The sequence below is a fragment of the Tasmannia lanceolata genome, unplaced genomic scaffold (assembly GCF_043159265.1).
Source record: "Tasmannia lanceolata isolate RefF3 unplaced genomic scaffold, GAP_Taslan_0.1 ptg000012l, whole genome shotgun sequence".
Lineage (NCBI taxonomy): Eukaryota > Viridiplantae > Streptophyta > Magnoliopsida > Canellales > Winteraceae > Tasmannia > Tasmannia lanceolata.
In genome coordinates this window covers 15,846,181-15,869,067 of record NW_027518689.1, presented here as the reverse complement: position 1 = coordinate 15,869,067, position 22,887 = coordinate 15,846,181, and the positions used below count along the sequence as shown (strand labels likewise).

At 45.4% G+C, this 22,887-nt stretch overlaps 1 protein-coding gene across 2 annotated transcripts in view; it reads left to right on the top strand.

The window, feature by feature from the left end:
- Positions 1 to 2,702: 2,702 nt before the first annotated feature.
- LOC143887649 (uncharacterized) overlaps positions 2,703 to 22,887 on the top strand; it is a 49,036-nt gene continuing 28,851 nt past the window's right edge. Inside the window, exons 1-2 of one of the 2 annotated variants that reach the window (XR_013254324.1) lie at positions 2,703 to 4,125; positions 18,937 to 19,079. The gene's annotated coding sequence lies outside the window, so the exon portion shown is untranslated. Of the gene's footprint in view, positions 4,126 to 18,936; positions 19,080 to 22,887 lie in introns of those variants that run through there. The other variant, XM_077391759.1, reaches the window with a different exon arrangement.

The following is a 22,887-nucleotide window of genomic DNA, read 5'->3' as shown; positions in this document are numbered from 1 at the left end:
CTTTGGCCGAATAAATCCCAAAATCAGAACCCAACGTCAAAAGAATACCGATTGCAAACCCTTCGAGCCTGAGTAAAATTTTCTTGAAAACCCATCAAACTCGGGGCATTACCCCGAACTACGCGAGACCTGATCCCTATACTGGGGTACGTAGGCAACTCGGTTGAACCGAGTTCGGTCGATTCAAAAAGGAAAAGAAATTCAATCCTTTCAAAAAAAAAAGAGAGGGACAAGTTCCAAAAGAAGAGAAGTTAATTGTTCCAGAAAGAAAAGAAAAAAGGAAAAAAAAAATCAAACAATTTATCTTCAAACTAGGGGCATTCGCCCTGAACTACACACGACCTGATTCCTACCTTGGGATATGTAGGCGACATGTTCACAGGTTCGGTCGAAATCTTTGTTGAGCCTTAAGCCATTCTTTGAAAAGCCCTATCCTACCTATAAAAGTCCTTCTGGTGTTCAGAACTAATGAGCTAGGTCCTGAGATACAATAAAAAAATGAAATGATGATGAATAAGAAAAATAACGGAGTTTGAAGATCTGCTAGACTGAAAACCTGAAAGGGCGGTCTAGGCAAAATTTAAGATCATTCCCCTGCTAAGTTGAAAACCCGAAAGGGCGGCTTAGGCAAAAGCTAAGGGGATAGCCTGCTGGATCGAAAACCTAGAAAGGTGGTTCAGGCAAAAGTTAAGGCTAGCGCGGTCCGCCAAGTTAAAAACCCTGAAGAGGTGACTTGGTCACGGTAAGAGAATCAGTATAAGAAGGCAACAGCCGGTATCAAGACTGAAGATCAACTGAAGTTCAAGCAAATTCAAGTGATATCCTCAAAACTGGGGGCATTGAAGCTAAGCAATCTTAGGGGTCGTAATTAAATTCTTGAGGCATTACTGTTTCGAGGAAGAAGTCCGGTGTTTACCAATTGAAAAACTATTCCTTGAAAGGATAGACTTACCAAACAAAACATTAACTAAGTCAGAAGCATCACTATGTTTGTCAGTATAGTCAGTCAATCTTTATTATTCTAAGTTCACTCCTTCAGGGCTGCTCAATCCTTTGAGTAGTGCCTTTCATCTAAGTTTTCTCTTTAGAAAGAGTCAATTGTCGTTCCTATGTCCAAATGATGTAACTGTCTTGGTGAAGGAGGCCAGGCCTAGGCAGCTCCCTGCAATTATACCTGAAAGAGCTCGAGAATTTAGTCAAACAACTTCATTTCAAAGAAGATCAGCTCAGAAAAATTCAGAAGTAGAAACATCAGAAAGCCCAGCTTCCGTAAAAAGATCATACCCCAGGAAGGCACCTTAAGCTTGGAAGAACCTCAGATGCAATGGTGGTTGAGCCAATTTCTCAGAAAGATGAACCATTCAAATTCATAATTCCCTTCCGGTTAGTTATCCTGGTCAAGAAATGTGTATCTAAACACCTGTCAAGAAGCAGATCCCGCTTTTCCATGAGAGTCGTTGTTCTAAATTACCAATCTCAAATGTCTTGTTCAAGGTTTCAGTTATCAAAATCCCCAGAAGACAAGACCAGCAGTCTCTTTGAGAAAAATCTTGTTGAAGTTTCATAAAAATGTTCCTAATCCATTCTTGCTAGTAATGGTTCTTCGTTCCAAAGGTTTGCCGTTTCATCATTCGTCAAAGTCCTAGTTTCCAACATCTTTGTCGGGCACGATCCATAATATCCCCGATTTCATTGAGTTCAAAAAAATAAAAAATTCATCAAATCCAATCTTACGTCAAATTCAAGTTCATGGAAAATCTCTAAATTCTTCGAGCCCGTTTGTGAACGGTACCTCTTTTCTCGAGCCCATTTGCAAATGGCCTCGTCTTCTCCTTGAGCCCGTTTGTGAACGGTGCCTCATCTCTCGAGTCCATTTGTGAATGGTTTCGTCTTCTCCTTGAGCCCGTTTGTGAACGGTGCCTCATTTCTCGAATCCATTTGTGAATGGTCTCGTCTTCTCCTTGAGCCCGTTTGCGGACGGTACCTCATTTTCCAAAAATAAAAATTCATCAAATCCAATCCCCGATTCAAACAAATCCAATCTTACGTCAAATTCAAGTTCATGAAAAATCTCATGTCCTCTTTGAGCCCTTCTGTGAAAGGTGCCTCATTTCTCGAGGCCGTTTGTGAATGGTCTCGTCTTCTCCTTGAGCCCGTTTGCGGACGGTACCTCATTTCTCAAAAAATCAAAAATTCATCAAATCCAATCCCCAATTCAAAAAATCCAATCCTACGTCAAATTCAAATTCATAAAAATCTCTAAATTTTTCATTGTTGAATTCATCAATCAAAGCTATCTTGTGTCGTCGAGCCCGTTTGTGAACGGTGCCTCATTTCTCGAGCCCATTTGTGAATGGTCTCGTCTTCTCCTTGAGCCCGTTTGCGGACGGTACCTCATTTCCCAAAAATAAAAATTCATCAAATCCAATCCCCGATTCAAACAAATCCAATCTTACGTCAAATTCAAGTTCATGAAAAATCTCATGTCCTCTTTGAGCCCTTCTGTGAAAGGTGCCTCATTTCTCGAGGCCGTTTGTGAATGGTCTCGTCTTCTCCTTGAGCCCGTTTGCGGACGGTACCTCATTTCCCAAAAATAAAAAATTCATCAAAACCAATCCCCGATTCAAACAAATCCAATCTTACGTCAAATTCAAGTTCATGAAAAATCTCATGCCCTCTAATTGCCCGTTTGTGAACGGTGCCTCATTTCTCGAATCCATTTGTGAATGGTCTCATCTTCTCCTTGAGCCCGTTTGTGAACGGTGCCTCATTTCTCGAGTCCATTTGTGAATGGTCTCGTCTTCTCCTTGAGCCTGTTTGTGAATGGTGCCTCATTTCTCGAGTCCATTTGTGAATGGTCTTGTCTTATCCTTGAGCCCGTTTGTGAATGGTGCCTCTTTTCTCGAATCCATTTGTGAATGGTATCGTCCTCCTTGAGCCCGTTTGTGAACGGTGCCTCATTTCTCGAGTCCATTTGTGAATGGTCTTGTCTTCTCCTTGAGCCCGTTTGTGAACGGTGCCTCTTTTCTCGAATCCATTTGTGAATGGTATCGTCCTCCTTGAGCCCGTTTGTGAACGGTGCCTCATTTCTCGAGTCCATTTGTGAATGGTCTTGTCTTCTCCTTGAGCCCGTTTGTGAACGGTGCCTCTTTTCTCGAGTCCATTTGTGAATGGTTTTCTATCCTCCTTGAGGCCGTTTGTGAACGGTGCCTCATTATCCAAGTCCATTTGGGAATGCTTCTTATCCTCGTTGAACCCGCTTGTGAGCGGCGTCTCATCTCCTTCTAAAAACTGTTTGAGAGCGATCTTTGTCCTTTCCCTTCAGAATCCATTCGAAAATGATATCTCATTCTCTAATTGCCCGTTTGTGAACGGCGCCGCATCGAGTTTTTATTATTATTCAAGTTCTAGGGTTTCATCTAAGGTTTTGCATTATGTTAAGGTGCGTTGTGTCTAGAGAGTCCTTTGTCGATTAAAACTACGCAAAATGGTTCTGTCATTTTTAACTTTGGTATTCAATGACTACGTCATCTCTACCAAAGAGGGGCATCTGTAGACACCCCATTTTGTTTTGTTTTAATCAACAAATAAATTAGTGTGTTAAATCCATGTGAGAACCCCCTCTATCATTGATTTATATGTTTTAGGTCATTAATATCTTGATCTGACTTTACGGATCATCAATCGGGACAAAATAAGCTAGGGTCACTTCATAGCCCGGACCCTGATTCCATTCCGAGACCCGATTTCCGTAAATCGTTAGATCAATGGCAGATCATGACCTGGGTCTAACCATCCAAAACCACCTAACCTCTCCTCTCATCCTAACCATTCAAACCTCACCTAACCTCACCTAACCTCTCCTCCCATCATAACCATCCAAACCTCACCTAACCTCACCTAACCTCACCTAACATCACCTAACCTCACCTAACCTTACCTAACCTCACCTAACCTCACCTAACCTCCTATCCCATTCTCCTATAAATACCCTCTCATCTTACCAAAGAAAAGAAGGAAAAAAAAGAAAAGAGGAGAGAACCCCTCTCTTAGAAAATTCAAGCCCTCTCTCTAGACCAAATCCCTCTTCTCCATAAGTTTGCATGGAATATCGTCTACAAAAAGGTATGTCTTTTGGAATTTTATTTTCTTTTCTATATTTGTAGGATTGAGTGTTGTTTTGCGTATATTTTGGTTGATGTCATGTTTAATTTTGTACTAGTTTGGCCTTGGTCATGTTCTCACTTATGCTAAATATGATTAATGTGTTAGGGTCATTAGAACCTATTTGCAATGGGATGTTGAAATCATTGGCTTGTTAGGGAATTTAGATTTCTTTTGGGAAAACAATTCATTAAAAATTTTGAACATTTACAAGAAAGAAAACTTGAATTTTACATGAATTATCAAAACCCATTTAATTTGGCTTACAAAACCTCCATCTTTCAATTGATAACAACAGCCCCCACTCCAATTTGATAACAACAGCCCCCACTCAATCTCAAGAACCCAATATCCATACCCCACCTTGCCAAGTAGATAAAAACAACCCCTTTTTCAAACATCCCATTTGAATCTAATCTCAGGCCCATTCAAGCCATTTTTCATATTCACCGTCTTTTAATCACTAAAAAAATAAGAACTATCAAAAGAAAACATGGGGGTGCCAATATCATTCCCGTCATAGTGCTAGCTGTTAGACTTTAAACAGATTTTTCGACCTCTAAACAACAGAATCGTGGGAAATGGTTAACTACAAAGTCGTAGATATTTTCGTGCCGTTTCCAACGCGTATTCGTGCTAGATCAGACAGCGAGCGGTTAAAAAGTTAAGTCCAAAATGGTTGCGGCACACCTTTAGGCATTTCCAGTTTAATGTTGCTGTCCTTTTGTTTGCAACACAAATTCGAACCTCTAAATCACAGATTTACAAACAATGGAGAACTACAAAGTTGTAGCCCTATAAAAGATCTTTCCAACGCATGTTTGTACGTTGAATTTGGCCAAGCGGTTAAAGAGTTACGACAGTTTTAGTGGGCTGCATTTGTCAGATCTTTTAATGGTCAATGGTTTGTCGAATTTGTGCAATTGTCAAAACTTGGTTGTGTTAACGTCATTTTCCAAACCAAAATCGAAAGACATTAATCTAAAGTACATCCAACCTAAAATTAACAAAACTAAAATTCACCCATTTAAAATCCACTGATAAAAATCCGTTAAAAGCCATTAACCAAAAGACCACTAAAAATTTCAAATGAAACTAAAACCTTCTAAATAAACAACTTTAAAAGCTACCAAACACACTAAATACCTTCAGATAATAAAAGCTTCAAGAAAACTCTAAAAGTTTCCACAAACCCAAAAGAATTCGAGATTCCCAAGAGCCGGTGGATTCAAAATTCCTTTAGGAACCCTTAGAGCCCAATTTAGGAACACTGGTGTCGTGTCGTGTCGTGTCCTAAGTTTTAGGGAGTCTTAGGTTTTAGGGAGTCCTAGAGTCAGGAGTCCAGCCTCATCACGGACGTTTGCTATGTATAGCAACCGTGCCATAGGTTTAGTTACACTAGTCACCCGATCTTTTCCATAGGACAAGCCTAGTAAACTAGGATGTAGGCTAACCTGCATTAGTCTAAGGGACAACTTGCATTTAGATAAGAATCATATAGCATCTTCGATGAAATCCTAAGATAATAAAATCCTCAACTTGAATTAAATAACTTCTCTTAAAACTGTTGAAACAGTCAATCCCGTCTAGGTCGGTGTCTTAGTTGAGTTAGGCATATGTAACTTAGCTTAGGTGCACCGAACTACGTCGACTCTGATCCCAGTGAGGCTTGGGTACGTAGGCAGCTTGGATGTCTGATGGCATACCACCCGCGAGTCGGCACCACAAACAAATTGTGGTGTTTTGTATATTAATATTCTTGTAAATGCTTAATCAAATCACTTAGGACTTTCCATTGAAATTAGAATTCTAGGATGCATGTCACTTAGTTCGCACATAAACATAGAGTTGAATGAGCCATTTAAAATAAATTCAAAAGAGTTAGCTTTTGGAATCGAAGACCGATTATCGGGCAGGAATGGTGCATGTGGTGGATAAATCCCCATACCTTCCATTCTCGTAACCAGGTAGCGAGTCTAGATTTCTGGTCAATTATGGGTCCTAGATCCCACATCTAGGTGGCGACTCTGTCATTTTCTTTCGTGTGGAATTCGGGTTGCCTTAGTGATCCCAAGTTCACATGAAAGATGAATTCAAATCAATCATAAAATGCACACGCCAATCGCGTGGTTACGAGAGACCAAGAGAGAGCGCGCGGCGGCTCGCGCCCACACCCCTCTCGCGGGATCGGGTACCACAAAGTGATGTGTAATTCTCATAGAATTTTCAAATAATTCAAAAAATCCTTTCCTTTCTCTTCTCCTATATAGTAAAAATCCTTTCCTTTTCTCTTCTCCTATAGAGAGAACATCCCACTTAAAAGGGCCAAGTGGGACCCACTCCAGAATGAAATAGAACTGGTGATTTTGTATCACCAACTCAACACCTCTAAATAAAAATTGAATAAGGCTGGTTCAAGTCATCTTAATCCCTAATAAAAATGTAGGAAATTTTAGAATTATTTTTCCTTTCCGAGCTTTTAACCATTATTTTGATAAAGGTTGGGATTAAACGGGATCAAACAACAACGAGCTGGACTAGTTTTGATATCTTCAAAATAATGAATTCATTTTCAGGAATTGGGTAGGAAAGGGTCCCCGATTCATAACATCACAATGAAAGACTTTTTTCATGTGTTTTTGAGGTATAGAGAAAACAACAATCCATAGGATTTCCCTGAGGAAAATGATGTAATCCCCCCTTTTTCTTTCGCGAGCCACCCTCTTATAGTGTAAAATAGTCATAAATGGAGCTGGTCCTGGTAAGAAAAAAGGGGCTACTATATCACCTCCCTTTCCGAGATTTGTTATCACCGTGCACAACAATTGGGGGCGAGTGTGCTTAGCAGGATAAAATATCGGAGCAAATGCCGGCCGTGGAACAAGATGGTCAAACCCAAAGAAGGGGAAACACACATAATACCTTTCCGTAACGCCTTTTAATTCAGACCAGATAATCAATTTTGACGGGCCGTTTTTTTTATTTTTTTTTGAGATCAATGGAAACGCCCTCCACCGCTCCACGCACTCATTTGGTCCACCTTGCTAGGTCGGTGAAACCATCCAGCTCAAGATACGTGTCCATATTGTTATGGAACGGCCAACCCTTTTTGGATACCCGGTCTCCTTTTGTATATTTCTTAGAAAATGAAAATGCAGGCACATCCCCGTGTCAGCCACCCAGAGGCCGTGCGTTTCTATCATACCTCTTGTAGTTACATAGTTATATAGTCCTTACTGTTGCCTAACTCAACTATTCATCCAATGACCGAAATACCCACAGAAATAGTTAAAATTAGAATTGTTAAAATTAGGAGGATGGTAGTCCCGGTTTGGATTGCAAGAAAAACATTTCTGATGTAATATTTTTTTCTGGATTTTTTTTCTTTTTATAATTTAGAGGGAAATAATATATCATCATAAATTAAGGGAAATGATAAATGTGCCTCTTTTCATCACTTGGGACACCCAGCTGTATTGTACGTGGCACTCAGGTCAATTCATTCCTTCAAATGTGAGGTACATTAGCACATTTGCGGTCATAGATACACTCTAGCTGGGTGTCCCAAGTAATGAAAATGGGATCTGTTAGGCCTAAAATCGGTTAACAGATATGACAATGACGTAAGAGCCGAGCTGGAAGGCTCGAGGAGCCGAAGTGAAGGAAGCGTGTCCTGCGGAACTGTGTTCTGCACAGAAGCAAACGAGGTCAGAATGACCAACCCGGAGTGTTACTCCGGACAGGCCCTTCGACACTCAAGTCAGTATGAGCAGGAGTGCAGAGCGAGTTTAAGAGTGGTGGGTGAGAAGTTATTACCCTATTTATGAGCTTTAGGAGCCCTTTTATAGAGGAAAAATGGGGTAGTTGGGGGAATTAATGCTCCAAGACAAGTGTCGACCAGCTATAGGTTCAAGCTCACCTACTCTGCTGTAATTACCAAACTACCCCGGCTGACGCGGGGTCTGTGGTGGGCCCCTTCGAGACACGTGTCGACAGCTAATAGGCTGGTCTGTGGTGTCTGTGGCGGGCCCTCCCCGAGACACGTGTCGGCAGCTGATAGGCTGGTCTTTTTACACCCCATCAGTTGCCCCCCAGTTCTCCAAGTTATTATGATGACTTGGGGAAATGTGGTGAGTACATCTCTGATTGGTGGTGGTCCGGAAACTATCAGTCCGGAGGCTGGAGCAGTCCGGAGGCTGGAGCAGTCCGGAAATTACCAGTCCGGAAATTGGAGTAGTCCGGAAATTATCAGTTCGAAAATTGGAGCAGTCCGGAAATTACCAGTTCGAAAATTGGAGCAGTCCGGAAATTACCAGTCCGGAGATTGGAGCAGTCCGGAAATTATCGGTCCGGAAATTGGAGCAGTCTGAAAATTACCAGTCCGGAGATCGGAGCAGTCCGGAAATCATCAGTCCGGAGATTGGAGCAGTCCGGAAATTATCAGTCTGGAAATTGTTAGTCCGGCTTGGGCCGGACTGTTTTTTGTGGTTTAGCGAGACGCGTCATATCCAGTACGGCTTGGGCCGGACTGCTTTTTGTCGTTAAGCGAGACACGTCATATCTAGTCCGGCTTGGGCCGGACTGCTTTTTGTCGTTTAGCGAGACGCGACATATCCAGTCCGGCTCCGGACTGCTTTTTGTCGTCTTGCTACGCATCATATCCAGTCCGGCTTGGGCCGGACTGCTTTTTGTCGCGTAGCAAGACGCGTCATATCCAGTTCGGCTTGGGCCAGATTGCTTTTTGTCGTGTAGCGAGACGCGTCATATCCAGTCCGGCTTGGGCCGAACTGCTTTTTGTCGCGTAGCGAGACGCGTCATATCAGTCCGGCTTGGGCCAGACTGCTTTTTGTCGCCGGACTCAAATCTGTTTTGAGAGTTATCCTCCACAGTGAAAGACACGTGGCATCGTCATCAGTGAAAGACACGCGGCATCGTCAAACGCCCTCGAAATGCGTGCCCTTCATTTAATGCACACCGCCTTAGATAAACCTATAAGAAGGGGGTTTTCACCCTTCACTTTTTTTTTTTACTTTTTACTTCTCCTCCTCCTTCTTTTCTTTGTCTTTAGCTCTGCTAGTTCGGCTAAGGCCAGTTCGGCTCGTATAGTTTGTGGTTGTGAACGGCGGTGGATTCGGGAGCCTTCAGTTCGGTACCGTGGGATTTCAGTTCTGACCAGTAATTTTCTTGAGCGCGTCTCATTTGTTTCTTTTCCTGCTTTCATGTCAAGTAGTAGCTCTAGTTCCGAGTCCAGTTCGGGGGAGTCGTCTTCTAGTAGTCCAGAGTCTAGATCGTCGATTAGGACCCAGGATAGGCCGACCTGGTCACCCGCCCCGAAAATGGCAAGTCCAGATGTCAGTGTAGATATCATAGGTAGCGATGAGGAAGTGGTGGATGACGAAGTGATATTGGACTTGAACACCATTCCGCTTCCGACGGATAGTTGTGTCCCAGCGGAGGGGAGTGTTGGTAGTGACGCCGGCGAGGCGTCCACAACGTTTCTCCCTGGCCGGGTCGTTGAGGTCGTGGCGAGGGCCCGGATGGATGCCAATCCTAAATACAACATACAGGCTCTCAACGAGGAGAATTACCTGGGTGAGTCCACGATGGCGGTGATTAGGGATAAATACTGCATTCCATCCAGGTTTGGGCTGAGGGAGGCGCCAGAGGGAGATAGGGCTTGTAATGAAAGCTCTGATGTTTGCATATACGATGAGTCGCTGAGGACCGGACTCAGGTTTCCTATGCACCCGTTCTTCGCCTCGGTGCTTCGACACTACGGGCTAGCCCCAGCTCAGGTTGCCCCGAACTCATGGAGGTTACTGACTGGGTTTGTGTACCTCGTCCAGGGCTAGGTTCAGAGGAACTTGTCAGTGCCGTTATTCCGCGCGTGTGCGCAACTGAAGAGGCACAAGGGCGGGGGTTGGATTTACATTAGCCAACGCCCCGAGGTGAAAATGATCACTGGCATTCCTTCCTCGATACACTTGTGGAGAAACAAGTTCTTTTATGTCGAGGACAGGGAGTCCAGCAAGCCCTGGCCGGTTCCTTTGGAATGGGGTGCCCCGGATACAGTCGCGATGAGTTGCAAGCCGTTTCTTGAGGGTGATGATGCGAGGACGTTTGCTTTACTTCGGGAGCTGCTGGACCGTGAGGGACCTACCGATTGTTCGGACTTCCAAGGGGAAGAGGTTCTGGTTGGGTTGCGCCTTAGTACTGCGACCCGGGCACGTACGTTGCTAGTGTTGTGCAAAACTTATTTTTCCTCCTGTCCTTTATTCTGATTGGTTTTGTTTGTCTATCATCTTTCAGAGATGCAGCAACAGTCCTTGGTGGATAAAATGAGGAAGGGGGCCTTTGGGAAAGTCCAGCAGGGCCAAAAAAGAAAAGCCCCCGAGACAGCGAGCCCGGCCCCAACCCAGGACATGCCGCTGCCTCCCAAAGCAAAAAGTACAGTGAAAGTGGTGGGCGCCTATGGCCGGGGCTCGGTGTCCTCGAAGTCGGCAGGGACATCAGCTGGGACCCTGCCTCCCCCGGCGAGGTCCGGAGACAACGTCTTTCGGCTCAATTGGGCCGTTCAAAAGAATGACACCGGCCTTGGTGAGAGCCGGGTAGCTAAGGAGCTTCTCAGCAAAGTCCTCCTTAGCAATGACAAACTCCAGGTCCTTAACGAACCACCGGCTATGGCCGATGAGGCCATCTTTTCGTCCGCTTACCAGGTGAGATATACTCGAGTTTTGTTTATTCTTCAGCTCTTGCCTCGCTTTCCTGTGTTAACGCTGTTCGGTCTGCAGATTTTGCTGTACTATAACGACCTCCGGGAAAAGAGCCGGAAATTTTCTGATGCTATAACAAAGTCCGAGGAGGCGAACGGGAGATTGACACTGGAGGTGAAAGAGCTGAAGAAGTCCGCTGAGAAGACAGCCGCGGAAAACAAGCGGCTCAAGGAGGATTTTGCCGCTCAGTTGGCCGCTCAGTAGGAGAAGGCAGCAAAGGCCCTCAATGCTGAGAGAGAGAGAGCCCGAGAGAGGCAGGATGCAGCCGTTCAGGCAAAGGAAGACAAACTCCTTACTTTGTCTAGTGAGGCCTACAAGATCGGGTTCTTTGACTGCCTTGGGCAGGTTAAGGAATCCAATCCGGCGGTGGTTTTGACCGGAATGGTTCTTCCTGATCCACCGACAATTGGGGGTGACGAGCTGGCCACCACGGAAGCACCCGTGGTCCCGGAGAATGATTGAGCGCCGGAGGGTAGCAAGGAGGCGCTTTGATCTCCCCTTCTTCCTTCTATTTTGAGCGATTTCTTTTTGTAATGGCCCCTTGGAGGCCCAACTTTTTGTAACAGCCTTTTGAGGCATTAATCTTGTAATGGTCCTTCGAGGCCTTAACTCACGAATGGAAAGTAAACATTTATTGTCTACCTCCTCTTCGCATGTCTGTCTCTGTTTTATACCGTTTGGCCGTATACTGTGTTGATATTGCTCCAGACAGGCGCCCTGGCTTTAGGTTGATCCTAGCGGACCGGGCTTCTAAGGAGCTTTGGTTTCACAATCCGGACTGGCTCCGGACCAGGAGTGGGCTCCCGGTCTTTACGGAGACGAGCCGCGGCGAACCAGGCGTCAAGTACCCTAGTTTTAGTGAACTCGGTTTCCAAGGAGCTTTGGTTTTTGCATCCGGGCTGGTTCCGGACCAGGAGTGGGCTCTCGGTCTTTGCGGAGACGAGCCGTGGCGAACCAAGCGTCAAGTACTCTAGTTTTAGTGAACTGGGTTTCCAAGGAGCTTTGGTTTTTGCATCCGGGCTGGTTCCGGACCAGGAGTGGGCTCCCGGTCTTTGCGGAGACGAGCCGTGGCGAACCCAGCGTCAAGTACCCTAGTTTTATTGAACTGGGTTTCCAAGGAGCTTTGGTTTTTGCATCCGGGCTGGTTCCGAACCAGGAGTGGGCTCCCGGTCTTTGCGGAGACGAGCCGTGGCGAACCAAGCATCAAGTACCCTAGTTTTAGTGAACTGAGTTTCCAAGGAGCTTTGGTTTTTGCATCTGGGCTGGTTCCGGACCAGGAGTGGGCTCCCGGTTTTTGTGGAGACGAACCGTGGCGAACCAAGAGTCAAGTACCCTAGTTTTAGTGAACTGGGTTTCCAATTTGATGAATACGAAGGGATTTGCAAAAGAGCTTCTTTCATTCACATTCAGTATATATTTACAAAGTCATTTTTGCGCCGCGTAGCTCGCTACTGGTGGTATTTGCGAAGGTTCTTTGAGTTCCAGGCATGGGGTAGTAGCTGTTCCCCGAGCGTTTCCAGTTTATAACTCCCCGGACGAACCACCTCTTTTACTCGGTAGGGCCCCTCCCAGGTTGGGGAGAGTTTTCCGACCTTCTTGGGTTGGGAGATAGCAGCTTTCCTTAAGACCAGATCCCCGACTCGGAATTCTCTGGGGCGTATTCTGGAGTCATGATAGCGGGACACTTTCTGCTTGTAGGCGGCGACTCTTATTCGGGATTCTTCTCTAGCTTCCTCCAATAAGTCGAGATTTGCGCGGAGCCCGTCACCATTGAGCTGTTCATTGAAGTTGGTGACTCTGGGGGACGGGGTGCCTACATCAACCGGTATTACTGCCTCTGTTCCAAAGGACAAATTGAATGGTGATTCACCCGTTGGTGCGCGCGGGGTGGTGCGATACGCCCATAGGACGTGATAAAGCTCATCTGCCCATTGGCCCGCTTTCTCGTCCAGCCTTTTCTTTATCCCTTGCAGCAAGATTCGGTTCGTCACTTCCGTCTGTCCATTGGTCTGTGGGTACGCCACTGAGGTGAACCTCTGCTCAATTTTCAAGTCGGAGCAAAACTTCCGAAAGTTCCGGCAGTCGAACTGTTTACCGTTATCTGTTATCAAGACACGAGGGATCCCGAATTTGAAGACCACTGACTTCCAAAAGAAGTTCTGCACGTTCTGCTCGGTGATCTGGGCTAGAGGTTCAGCCTCCACCCACTTGCTAAAATAATCAATGGCCACTACTACGAAGGTGCGCCTTCTGGAGGCCGGTGGGAAGGGGCCCAAGATGTCCATCCCCCAAATCGCGAAGGGTAATGGGCTGATGATTGGAGCCATAGATACAGCGGGCTGATGAATGGTGGGGGAAAATTTCTGGCATCTCTCACACTTCTTGACCAGGGTCAGTGCGTCTTGTCTCAATGTCGGCCAGTACAGACCTCTCAGCAAAACTTTGATCGCCAGGGCCTTGGCCCCCAGATGTTCCCCACAAATACCTTCATGAGTCTCTTGCAGGGCGTACGCGGCATCGCTGGGCAGGAGACACTTCAAGTATGGGAGGGTGTAGGACCTTTTATACAAGTTCTCACCGTCGAGTGAAAACTGGGCTGCTCTTTGCGTCACTTTGCGGGCTTCTTTCTTGGCCTCGGGCAGTTTCCCACTATGCAGGTAGTCGATGATCTCGTCCATCCAGCAGGACTCGTGCTCCATCTGCATGACTTCAGCGGCCTTTCTTTCGATACTGGATTTCTGTAGAAACTCCATACATATGTTTCCGAGAGTCGTATACCCGGATGCAGCTAGCTTAGACAGCACATCTGCTTTCGTGTTTCCAGTTCTGGGGATTCTGACGACCTCAAAACTTTTGAACTTGGTGGATAACTGCCGGACGTGGGAGAGGTATTTGATCATACGCTTGTCGCGGGCTTCGTATATTCCTTGAATCTGGTTTGCAACCAACTGGAAATCACAGTAGGCTTTCAATCTTTGGGCGCCAGTTTGGACTGCAAGATTCATTCCGGCGAGGAGGGCTTCATATTCAGCCTCATTGTTAGATGCGCGGAATCCGAACCTCAAGGCGTAGTCTAGAGTGAAGCTGTCCGGCCCGGTTAGAATCAGACCGGCTCTGCAACCAACTTTGTTCGAAGATCCGTCCACGTGCACTTCCCAGAGCGGTTCGGCGGTTGAAGGACCCTGCTCCGCTGGTGGTACGGGGATGATTTCTGTTCCAGCCCCATCTTCTGTTAGCTCCTCAACTGCAATTGCCTTTTCCACCGCCGGGGCTTGGGCGCCTTCAGGCTCGGTGATCTGCTGGGGGATGGTGCATTCAGCCACAAAATCTGCTAGTACATGAGCCTTGATTACGGGCCTCGGCATGTATCGGATGTCGAACTCACTCAGTTCCACGGCCCATTTTACGAGTCGTCCTGAGGTGTCTGGCTTATGGAGAACTTGCCTGAGAGGCTGGTCAGTCAGGACCTTTATCGTGTGAGCTTGAAAATACGGTCTCAACTTCATGGCTGCCATAACCAGGGCGTAGGCCAACTTCTCGACCCGCTGGTACCTGACTTCCTCATCGTGCAGGATTTTGCTAACATAGTAGACTGGTTTTTGCCGGCTATGCTCTTCGCGAACTAAGACTGCTGCCAGAGCCAGGGGGCTTACGGACAGATACAAGAGTAGCTCTTCACCAGGCTTCGGCTTCGTCAGTAGCGGTGGAGAGGATAAGTATTGTTTTAACTCCTCGAAGGCTGCCTGGCATTCCTCTGTCCAGGGCGCGGTCTTGAGACCTTTGACTGCGTTGAAGAAGGGGAGGCACCTCTCTACAGATTTTGAGATGAAGCGCCCCAGCGCTGCTACCATCCCCGTCAGTCGCTGCACTTCTCTGATGGTTTTTGGCGGAGTGAGCTCCACTACGGCCTTGATTTTTTCTGGATTGGCCTCTATCCCTCTTTGGCTAACCATAAACCCTAGGAACTTTCCCGAGCTGACGCCGAAGGTGCACTTGGTGGGATTGAGCTTCATCTTATGGTCTCTCAGGACTTAAAATGTTTCTTTCAAGTCGGATACGTGATCTCGCGTGCTTCGGCTTTTGACCAGCATGTCATCGACATAGACTTCCATGTTGCGGCCGATCTGATTCCGGAAGAGCTTGTTTACAAGCCTCTGATATGTGGCTCCAGCGTTTTTCAGGCCGAAGGGCATGACACAGTAGCAGTAGGTCCCCTGGTCTGTTACAAAGGAAGTCTTCGGTATATCTAACTCATACATTCTGATCTGGTTATATCCGGAGAAGGCGTCCATGAAGCTCAACAACTCGTGACCTGCAGTTGCGTCGATGAGCTGATCGATCTTTGGGAGCGGGTAGCTGTCTTTGGGACAGGCTTTATTCAGATCAGTGAAGTCAACACAGGTTCTCCATTTCCCACTTGCCTTTTTCACCAGGACTACGTTTGCCAACCAGTCCGGGTATTGGATTTCTCAAATGAAGTTAGCCCTCAGGAGCCTCTCCACTTCTTCTTTGATCGCCTGCCGCCTCTCGGGGGCGAAGTGTCTTCTTTTCTGCTTCACCGGTCTGCAGGTTGGGTTAACATCGAGTCTGTGCGTACTGACCTCTGGGTCTATACCGGGCATGTCCGCAGGGGCCCATGCAAAGACATTTGTGTTCTCCTGAAGGAATTGGGTGAGGCTGTGTCGAGTGTCGTCGCCCAAAGAGGAGCCGATCTGAACTACTTTTTCATCATCATTTTTGCACAAGGGGATGGAGATGAGGTCCTCGGCTGGCCGAGTTCCCTGGGCTTCATCCCTAAGGTCGAGTAACTCAATTGGCAACGACTCCACCGCATTTTTGCCCTTTAGAGCCATCGCATAACACTCCCTAGATTGCGACTGGTCCCCTCTGACTTCCCCAATGCCGTTTGGCGTAATAAACTCATCTTCTGGTGATAAGCTGACGCGACGGCGCGGATCAGATTCTGGCCAGGCCGTCCTAAAATTGCATTATAGACTGAAGTGGCCCTTACTACTAGGAAGTTGACCATGGCGAAAGCTTGGCAGGGTGGCTCTCCGACGAGGCAGGAAGTTCGATTTGTCCCTCTACCTTGACGACCTCTCCAGAGAAGCCGAAAAGATCTGAATTCGCCGGCCTTAAGCGGTCGTCACCTATCATCATTCTTTCGAAGGCGTGATAGTACAAAATGTTGGCTGAGCTCCCATTGTCTACCAGGATTTTCTTCAGCTCCTAGTTTGCGACGAGCATGGTGAGAACCAGGGCCTCGTCATGTGGTAATATCAGGTTGTCAAGGTCCGCATCCGAGAAGGAGATCTCATTCTCCGTCTTCGCCTTCTTGTTGCATGTGTGCACGGCATTGACTCGGCGTGCGTATGCTTTTCGAGCAGCGGACGAGGTGCCCCCAGCTGCCGGGCCACCCATAATTGTGCCAATGACTCCCCTTGGTTGGGAGCGGTGTGCCTCTAGTTGTGGACTGGGCGGCGGAGGAGATTGACCCTGGGCGGGGGGCGGTTGTGACCGCCGAGGGCTCCGGCCCTGGGGACCTTTCTCCTTGTGCTCACTTCGGCGGGCGTCGCTTCGGACGTATTTTTTCAAATAGCCCCTACTAATCAACTGTTCTATTTCCTCCTTCAGCTGCCAGCATTCATCCGTGTCGTGGCCGTGATTCCTGTGGAAACGACAGTACTTCGACTTGTCTCTCCTGTTTCCTTTGGAGATCATCGGGGTTGGCCACTTTACGAACTCTTCTCCGCTGATAGCGGCCAGGATATTTCTTCGGGAAGTGTTGAGAGGGGTGAAGTTCTCCTCCCTCCTCTGGGGGGATTTTTCTCTTCTGACGGCCTTGTCATCCCTACGCTGTTTAGCAGGGTTCTTATTTTCAGAGGTTCTCCTCCGATTCGAGTCCAGGGCAGCCAGGGTCTCCTCTACTGATATATACTCCTCCGCCCCGGCCATTAGATCCGCTAGGGAGTGAGGATTTCGACGGGCCACTGCTCGGCGGAAATCATTAGATCTAGCACCTGCGAGAAGTGCGTTTGTAGCGGCTGAGGGGTCTAGATTTGGCACTTGGAGTGCCTCCCTGTTGAAGCGGCTGACGAAGGCTTTGAGAGGTTCATTATCCTCCTGCCGCAAGGCCATCAGGGATGCTGTGGTTTTCCTTGGCCTGCGACTGCTCATGAAGTGGCGGACTAGATCTTCCCCGAAGTCGTCGAAGTTGCTGATGGAGTTCGGCCTGATCCTTGAGTACCAGTCCCTTGCCGCACCGGTCAAGGTCGTTGGGAATGCTCGGCAGAGGAAGCCGTCCGACGCACCGTGGAGGAGCATCATCGTCCTGAACATCTCTAGGTGGTCCACTGGGTCGGTGGTCCCATCATACTGCGGGACAGTTGGCATTTTAAATCCTCTGGGTGCTGGGGCACCCATGACGTCATCGGTGAATGGCGTTCTGCTTGAGAACGCCCTAGAAACGGGCTGGCTTTGGTCCTTAGCCAGTTCTTCTATCCTGTGATCCATCTCCTCTATTCTCTGCAGCATCGGGTCAGCTCTACGGTCTGGTGACCTGTTTCTTTCCACCGATCTGCTGGTCGCGGAGCCGGAGTGGCTTTCCGGACTCCAATGATGGGATCGGGATTTGGCTTGTGGTGCGCGCTCTTTGTGAGCTTGGCGCCTTTGGGCAGAGCGAAACCGGGACCTCCGACGGCGGTGAGGCTCCGTCAGTGCATGCCTGGCTGCGGGGTGACGGACTTGTCTGGTGGAGTGATGAGTCCGGTCCTCACCGTGGCGCAGTGACTCTCCCCTGTGGATATCTGGCCTTTCTTGGATAGGTCATGGAGGTTCCGGAGGAGGTTGGGGAGGTGCCTGGAGTAGCTGCTAGTACTGACCAACGAGAGTTGTCATTTGCTGAAAGAGAGCTTGGACTTGCTCCGGAGTGGGCATGGGGTTGAGGTGTTCCGAACGAGTTTGGCTCTGTTCGGCCGTAGCAGAAGCTGCCACCACCAGCGAGGCGATTAGCTCACTCCGGGTCCCACGGGACAGCATGGCTCGGGTAGTCCGCGCGGTTGGCACCCGCGCACTCCTGCGCCCTGTCATTTTTGTAAAGTGATTGGAACAGCCTTTAGTTCGGGGTCCCATGGATGGCGCCAATCTGTTAGGCCTAAAATCGGTTAACAAATATGACAGTGACGTAAGAGCCGAGCTGGAGGGCCCGAGGAGCCGAAGTGAAGGAAGTGTGTCCGGCGGAACTGTGTTCTGCACAGAAGCAAACGAGGTCAGAATGACCAACCCGGAGTGTTACTCCGGACAGGCCCTTCGACACTCAAGTCAGTATGAGCAGGAGTGCAGAGCGAGTTTAAGAGTGGTGGGTGAGAAGTTATTACCCTGTTTATGAGCTTTAGGAGCCCTTTTATAGAGGAAAAATGGGGTAGTTGGGGGAGTTAATGCTCCAAGACAGGTGCCGACCAGCTATAGGTTCAAGCTCACCTACTCTGCTGTAATTACCAAACTACCCCGGTTGACGCGGGGTCTGCGGTGGGCCCCTTCGAGACACGTGTCGACAGCTAATAGGCTGGTCTGTGGTGTCTGTGGCGGGCCCTCCCCGAGACACGTGTCGGCAACTGATAGGCTGGTCTTTTTACACCCCATCAGGAGCATTTATCATTACCCTAAATTTAAGATCCCTCTAAATTAGAATTGAACAAGGTTGGTTCAAGTTATTTTTTTCATGAGTAAAAATAAGCTGGCAATTTTACAAAGGTTTTTGCTCTCTGAACTTTTCTGTTAGCCTAAGGGTTCCCATGGGTTCAACTCTTCACCTTTACCTTCTTATTTTGATGCTAGCAAATCCAAATTGATTAGTCTTTATATACTAATGTGTTGTTTTGTAGTGTTGTGCTTGTAAGCCCAAGGGTCTACTCTCCTATCTTATTTTGATGATTCTAAACATAATTGATTGTGTTATTGAATACTAATCAATTTGCCATTGAAGTGCTGTGTTTTAAAGATAGGATTGATCATTGAAGAAACCAACACACTACATGGTCATGCTTGAAGACGTACCAACACAAGAGTCAAAGGAGCTAAGTGAAGCTCACATCATCTCTCAAGCAAGCATACACAAGATGGAAGATCAATTGAAGACCAAGACTAAAGAGAGATTGAAGGTTACATAGGTATTATTGTACATCCTTTCTCTTTAGATTTATTAGTTCAAGGCAAGGTTTTCAAAAGAGTTTTCAACAACACTTAAGAACTGAAATGGTTTAGTGAATGGTTATGTGGTGGACCAACATGTTGGGACCCTCATAAACATTCCAAAAATATCATAAAAATTGAGTTCCAAAAGCCCAAAATCAAACAAGCAATAAAAATAAAAAATCTGCTGAATTTTAGGCTTCTCGAAACTCCGAGAAATGGTCCAGTAGCTTCTGGCCATTTTCTCGGAACTCCGAGAAATGGTCCAGTAGAATATTTTCTTCTTCTGGCCGTTCTCTCGGAACTCCGAGAACCTCGCAGAAGCTAAGAATATAGCCGTTGGGATTTAAATTAAAAGTTGGTTTTTGATAACAACACACCCAAACGGTCATATTTTGACAAGAGGCTATATATACAACATCAAGAGGATTATTTCCTCTCTCTTGAACATTTGAAAAACTCCATTAAGCATTCAAGCAAACTTGCAACCCTTTGAAGCTTAAGATTTTGTTTTTCCCCAAACTTGCCTTGCAATTTGCAAATCTATTGAGTTAGGATTTAGAGCTTTCACTTGCAATCACTATTGAAGAGCAATCAATGGACTTCAAAGAGCATCAAGCTTTCAAGAAGAAGCTAAGCTATTTATCTTCAATTTCTTGTAAAGGTGGCTATGGCATCCTACCTTAATACCCTAGGGAGCATCGCTTAGAACTCGGCGAAGAAGGAGAGTCAGTGTAAAGGTGTAAGGGCATCCTTATTTAATATCCTTTGGAAGTGTAATCCCCTAGTAGCCGGGCATCGTGGAGGTCTCCAATAGTGGAAATCCTTAAGGACGATCTTAAGAAGAGTGGAGTAGGGCTTTGCCCGAACCACTATATATCGGTGTGTTCTTTCTTATTCTTGCACTTTCATTCTTAATTTTGGTTTGGTATTTCTATTTGTGTTGATCTCATTTGAACTAACCAAAATCTAATCAAGAGAAGAAAATTCAAATTAGGTTTCATAATTAATTTTCAAAAGGGCTAATTTAGTGTTAATATCAATTAACCCCCCTCTTGTTAATTTCAATTGGTATCAGAGCCTCGTCTCTAATTTATTTTAAAACCCTAACCGGTCTAGAGTAAAGATTCTAAAAATGGCAAACTACCCTCAACACCATGAAGGTTACTCAAATACTAGGCCACCCTACTTTGATGGAACAAACTATGAATTTTGGAAAACCAAAATGAAAATCTTTTTAACCCAAGATTACCGAATGTGGAAAGCCATTAATAATGAATATATATTACCCACAAGAAATCTAAATGATTGGACCGAAGCCGAACTACAAGCCTTAAACTACAACGCCAAAGCCATGAATTCCCTAATTTGTGCTTTGTCTCCCGGAGAATTCAATAGAGTGTCAAATTTGAATTCGGCTAAGAAAATTTGAGACACCTTAGAAGTCACCCATGAGGGAACCAACCAAGTCAAAGAATCTAAAATAAATCACTTATTTAGGCAATATGAACTCTTTAAAATGACACCCGATGAAACTATTGCCGACATGTACACTAGATTCACGAACCTTGTAAATGGATTAAGGGGACTTGGAAAGCAATTTTCAAATAGAGATTTAGTGACCAAAATCCTTAGATCCCTACCTTTGTCATGGGAATCCAAAACCTCCGCAATCACCGAAGCCAAGGACATTAATACATTGAACCTAGATGAACTAATAGGGTCCTTGATAACCCATGAGATGATTTTCAAAACAAAAGCACCCGAAATTGAAACTAAAATTGAAAAAGGAAAAGGAGTTGCTTTTGCTTGTAATGTAGGTGAAAATGAAGATGCAAAGGAAGACATGGAAGATGAAGTTGCCCTCCTAACAAGAAGGATCAAGTTCTTGCAAAGGAACATGGGAGGCATGAGAAATAGAAGGACCAATCCTCCATTCAAGAAGAAAGAAGAGCTCAGTGACGGATCGTCTCAACCCTGATGCTATGGATGCAAAAAGCTTGGACGCATTAGCCCGGATTGTCCACTCAACAATGAGCCTACCTCAAATAATCGCTTTAAGAGAAGAGAAGGTAAGAAAGGAATGACCGCCACATGGGATGAGGAAATTGAAAATGAAGGCGAACAAAATGATGGAGAAGATTGCTTGTTAGCAAAAAATGTTTACTGCATGGCCTCAACAAACGACAATAAAGAGGTAAATACTTTAAATAATATCATTATTTTAAAAGAAGTTCTTGATTCATTACAAAGTGCACATGATGAACTTGAAATAGAACTTGATAAAAATGCATCACTTGAAAATTCTCTCTCTAACATGACAAAAGAATTTGGTTGGTTAAAGAAAGACCATGAATTTTTAGATGATGAAAATGAAAAATACAAAGTTGAAATTTATGATTTAAATGCATCTATCAAAATTTTAAATGAAAATCGACAAGAACTATCCATTGAAAACAACAAGCTAAAGCATGAAAATAGTAAACTATCTTTTGAATGAACTAAAGAAACTTTTTAAAAAATTTGAACATAGTTCATTGAAATTGGATAGGCTTGTTAACATTCAAAGAATGTCACATGATAAAAGTGAACTTGGACATAAATAGAATACTACAATATCCAACTATAAGAACAAACTTGTAAAGGCCTCTTCTAGTAGCACCAAAACTTGTTTTTGTTGTAGTTTAGAAGGCCATTATAAAGTTGCTTGCATGCATGCTAAACAAGATAAAATCAAATTGAACTCTAAAGTGAAGATAAATGAACATAACAAGATTATGAAGATTTGGGTACCTAAAGGATCTCATTTGCCTATTCATATGTTGGTATGCCTTAAAAGCCATAACAAGAAGAACACATGGTACCTTGATAGTGGATGCTCTAGACACATGACCAGAGACCTCACTCAATTTGCATCCCTATCACTCAAGGATGGTGGAGATGTTACCTTTAGAGATGACAAGAAAGGAAAAGTCAAAGGAGAAGGCACCATAGGTAACTCTACCTCTCCCATACATGATGTGCTTTATGTTGATGGCTTATCCCATAATCTTATTAGCATTAGTCAATTATGTGATAATGGTTTTGAAGTAGTCTTCAACCCCGACAAATGCATTGTTAAAAATAAGATAGATGGAAAAGTAAAATTCATAGGTTCTAGAGACAATAACATTTACACTATTGGACTAGATGATCTTAGACTCCAAAATGTGACTTGTTTTAATGCCATTAGTGAAGATTCTTGGTTGTGGCATAAGAGGTTGGGTCATGCCGGAATAGATCTCATTTCGACCCTCTCCTCAAAAGAAATTGTTAGAGGATTGCCTAAGTTCAAATACACGAAAGATCACATTTGTAGAACTTGTCAATTAGGAAAATAATTAAAAAGCTCATTTGCCCCTAAAAATATGATTTCAACCACCTACCCCTTGCAACTACTTCATATGGATATTTTTGGACCAATGAAGACTAGTAGCCTAGGTGGAAAGAGGTACGTATTTGTAGTTGTGGATGACTACTCACGATTTACATGGGTCATATTTTTAGACATAAAGATGAAACCTGAAAATTTCTTAAAATTGTGTAATCAAATACAAAATGAAAAAGGTATTGCCATATCTTACATTAGGAGTGACCATGGAACGGAATTTGAAAATATACATTTTGACACTTACTGTAATGAACATGGCATCAAACACAATTTTTCGGCACCTAGGACACCTCAACAAAATGGGGTTGTAGAAAGAAAGAATCGAACCCT